Source organism: Gobio gobio (genome assembly GCF_949357685.1).
Source record: "Gobio gobio genome assembly, chromosome: 19".
Lineage (NCBI taxonomy): Eukaryota > Metazoa > Chordata > Actinopteri > Cypriniformes > Gobionidae > Gobio > Gobio gobio.
The window spans coordinates 5,889,071-5,893,667 of NC_137112.1; the positions used below are offsets into that span (position 1 = coordinate 5,889,071).

Sequence of the window (4,597 nt, forward strand, 5' to 3'; positions counted from 1 at the left end):
CCTAGCTTAGCACAAAGACTGGAGGTAAATGGCTCCAGCTAGCCGACTGCTCAATAAGTGACAAAATAACACCAACATTTTCCTTTTTACATGTTGTGATGTGTATCCGCTTGTAAAGTCGTTTCTGGGTCCAAGCCTCAACTCGTTTCACTTGAGAATGCCATCGACGGCCGTTTATGAGCGCTATTTATTTATATTAAACATCAACCATTTTAAAAAGAGTGCTATTTATTTATATTAAACATCAACCATTTTAAAAAGAGTGCTATTTATTTATATTAAACATCAACCATTTTAAAAAGTGAAATACTTACAGTCTACACAACAGTCTCTGTGCTCACAGCGTCACAGACATTCATATTTTAACGATTTATAAAAGATTAATCACTGTCTGGCCATCTGGATTTTTGGTATGGAGATAAAGGTTATGATTATAATTTTTTTTGTAGTATTACACCACATTGTGTTCATATGCAGAATAAAGAGGTGGGGCCTGGTTGAGTTGGTTAGTAGTGTGTTGAAACTGGCGGTTATGGTAAGGGGCAGGACATTTCACTCAAAGAGCTTGACCAATCACAACGTCACTATTCCTCATTTAAATAATGAATATGCAGAATAAAGGGGCGGACCTGGTTGAGTTAGTTATTAGTGTGTTGAAACCATAGACTGTAAAAAATGGACATAGTGTCCGTGGTGTCACCCATAGGATTCTGAAGAGCAGTTTTGAAGCGTAAAGTCGGGTCGAGCTGGCCGTCGCCATCTAGTCAGCGCGTCACTCCCGGATAACTGAAAATGGGCAAAGAGGCGGGACGTGGGCGGAGCTGAAGTGATGCGATGACTAACAGACAGCAGACAAACGGCAATCCACCTGTCACTCAAAGTGGCCACGCCCTTAATTATGCAGAACTTTAAGGCTTTATATAATGTAAACGAATGAGTTATAAGATAATTCACCCCCTCACAGTCGTCATGAAGGGCAAAATTAGCTGCGTAGACCAAAACCACAATTTGTCCCAGACTGTAAACATGTGTTGTTCTGCTGTAAAGTTGGGCATTTTAACATGAGCTCAATGAGATTCTGCTCCTTCTGGAGTCTGCCTCTAGTGGCCAGACCATGAACTGCAGTTTAAGTCACTTCCGTATCGGCTTCAAGAGAAACTGCAGGAGGTCCCATGAGTGCAGCGGCGCAATGATATTACGCAGTGCCTGAAAATAGGCTAACTTCCGTCAAAGGCCCTGTCCCAAATGGCACCCTAAACTAAGGTGACCAGATTTCTGAAATGGAAACCGGGGACATTTCCTATTTGAGTGGTCAAAAATATCACAAAAATCTAATTTGTTATTATCCTTTAATTAAAAAAACAGGGACAATAATTGTTTTGTTGTTGCTGTTGTTGTGGGCTCCCTATATTATTATTAACATTAATAATTATTATGATTTAGTTTGATTATTGGGATTTTTGGTCTGGATTTAATACAACTCAACGCACCCACAAAAAAACAAAAACAATTAACAGTTAATAGTAACCATTGTAAATAACAAGCAGTTCAAAACAATATTATAACATGACTTAACAAAAACGCATTACAAAAATAAAACAACATAAATATGATAAATTAAACTATTTAACAAATATTTTAACATTTCATAATTGTATTTAATATTTTAATTTTCACAAGTTTATGCTATAAATTATTTTTTACGTCAAATGTTTTGTTATGTTTGTGCTTGAAAATACCTCTTTCTATGCTTATTGGTCTTGTTGTTTTGTATTTTAGGCTTTTTTATATTTAAGATGTATGGTAATCACTGTAATGCCGCTTTGACTACCGCGTAATATCATTGCGCCGCTGCACTTATGGGACGGCTCAAAGTTCCTTGATTATTACGCAGGAATGAGAGTAAAGTTCCTAGACATATCGGCCATTTTCTGTCGGTCTTAGTACACGATGTAACTACACACATCACAACATGTAAATAGGAAAATGTTGGCGTTATTTAGTCACTTATTGAGCAGTCGGCTAGCTGGAGCCATTCACCTCCAGTCTTTGTGCTAAGCTAGGCTAGCGGTGTGTGTGTCAGACAGAGTTATGGCACGGAGATGAGAATGGTGTGTATGGACTTATCTAACTCTGGGGGATTCGGTGAATAAGATAAAGTCCCAAAAAGTTGGCGTGTTCCATTAAACTATGAATAAACCGTTATGATAGTGTAATATAGTTTTAATTTGACTATCAATGAAAAAAGGAATGCATTTCCCCCTTGAATAGAAAAGTACTATTGGTGCAAAACATAATAAAACATACGGCGTAATGATTTCAATACAGTGTTTAACCAGCAAATATTTTAAGACATTTGCAAAAAAAAATGACATTAATTTGATTAATTTAATTATCGTTATGGTATTTTTGTGTAGATTGTTTGTTAACTTGTATTTATGATTTCATCTTTTGTGTATGATTTGATATGCTGAGCCTTTGGCTGTGATGAAGAGCGTTTTTAATCTCAACAGTGAAGCGACATGACGTCTGTTGTGTAGTGAACATGCTGCATGCCAGTGGCTAGACACATTTCACAACCACAATAATCAGATGGTTTGCGTTTTGTACCATGTACTGTATATTGGTAATAATAATCATAATGTGCTAAATAAGGGAAAATATGTTTTTTTTTTCATGTGCACATGTATTTGGGAACATATTAATAGCTTAACTTTGTTCAGCAGACATTTATGCAGATAAAATGGAGAGATGTGAAATGGGCTATGATGTATTAATATTTGATGATTATTATTGTCCTCTTGGTTGAGTTCAATAAAACCAGCAGCACAGTTGCGTTTCAATATTATTTTGTTTTGGGCAGTAATAGCGGATGATTGAATGGTACAGGTGACTGGGATTATATCAAATACACATTTATCAAATACAATCTATGAGCTCTAAAAGAATAAAGCGTTTGCCAACAGCGCCATCTAGCGGCAGTACAACATACTCAGATATGAGTTTAAAGGAGTCGTTCACCCAAAAATGTAATTTCTGTCATCGTTTGCTCTCCCTTATGTTGTTCCAAACGTGTATGAGTTTCTTTCTTCTGTTGAACACAAAAGAAGATATTTTGAAGAATGTTGGTAACCAGACAGTTTGGTCCCCATTGACTTCCATAGTTTAGTTAGTTCAGTGCGGTTCAACAACTGTTTGTTTACCAACAACTTTCAAAATATAATTTATGTTCAATACTAGAAAAGAAAAAAATGCTTGTAATATTCTGACAGAAATTAATTTTTTTGGTGAACTATCCCTAAGGTTAATTTTGCGATTACGGTTTCGTCATAAATCTTGCTTATAGAAGGGCATTTTAATCTTTTTTTCAATCTTTTTAGATCCTGTATAGTTTCTTGTAGCTATAAAGAGCCAATTATACAATGAAAAATATGATCATACATATGTTTATATTAATATGTTTTCTACGTATTATAGTAGCCAACTTTACTGTTAGATGTTATTTATTTTACAATTACTATTATTTACTATTATTTGAACAGTTTTATATTTATTCGTTTGTTTGTTTTTCTCGAAACTTCCACGCAATTCCCCAGAAACAGCGCGAAACCCCTGGTTTAGAGGATAACGCGTAAATGGTGAAATAATATTCTAATATAATGAAGTATTAAATAAAAATAAAACAACAACAAATTTAAAACGGAAAGAAATATATCGAATCTAGTTCTCTGAATAACTAGGTAAGGATAGTTTATATTGAGATCAGGGTTTTCGTTACAATTTGTTTTCGAGGACACCGAACGTTAATAGTTTACTCATATAAAAAAGGATTTAATTAAGGTGGAATTAAAGAGAACATTTAATTTTATACACAATTCATTGAATCTATTCACCCTCAGGTTGTTCCAAATATGAGTTTCTTTCTTGTGTTGGTCACAGAAGATATTTTGAAGAATGTTGGTCTCGATTGACTTCCATTGTTTTTTAAACTTTCTTTATGGAAGGCAATGGTCAACTGTTTGTTTACCAACATCTTTCAAAATATTCTTTATGTTCAACACAAGGAAGAACTTCATGCAGGTTTAAAAAAGCTTGTAATGTTTAGACCTATTTTTTTTTACGTCTAAGATTCTTTAAGTTCATTTTGAGATCACGGTTTCGTCATAAATCTTGCTTATAGAAGGGCATTTCGATCATTTTTACATCTTTTTATAGGCTAAAATGTAAAAGACATTTATATATAAACAGCCAATTTATACGAAGAAAATAGTATTATTATATTATATTAATATGTTTTGTATGTGAGTGTGTTACGTTTTTCTACCTATTATAGTGTTTTAAGATTACAATCATTTATTTTTAATTGATTGTAGTCAAATTTGTGTTATTTTAAGCTTTTTATATTTATTTGTTTTTACACCTTTTTTTTCCTCTAAACTTCCACACACTTCCCCAGAAACGGCGCGGAAAACCCTTGTTTAAAGGATAGGATCTTCTAAAATAATAAAGTATTTATTAAAAGGAAAACAAAACAACAAACAAAAACCAATGACTTTGACAAAAACGAAAGAAATATATCGAATCTAGTTCTCCGAAT

At 33.8% G+C, this 4,597-nt stretch overlaps 2 protein-coding genes across 2 annotated transcripts in view; both read left to right on the top strand.

Annotated features, from left to right (window-relative positions):
* atp6ap1la (ATPase H+ transporting accessory protein 1 like a) overlaps positions 1–76 on the top strand; it is a 22,477-nt gene extending 22,401 nt beyond the window's left edge. Inside the window, exon 7 of the mRNA XM_079844566.1 lies at positions 1–76. This exon is cut by the window's left edge and continues 1,098 nt beyond it. The gene's annotated coding sequence lies outside the window, so the exon portion shown is untranslated.
* The window catches only part of traf3ip2b (TRAF3 interacting protein 2b), a 1,379,907-nt gene that overhangs the window by 1,147,515 nt on the left and 227,795 nt on the right, over positions 1–4,597 (top strand). The gene's annotated exons all lie outside the window — the stretch shown is intronic.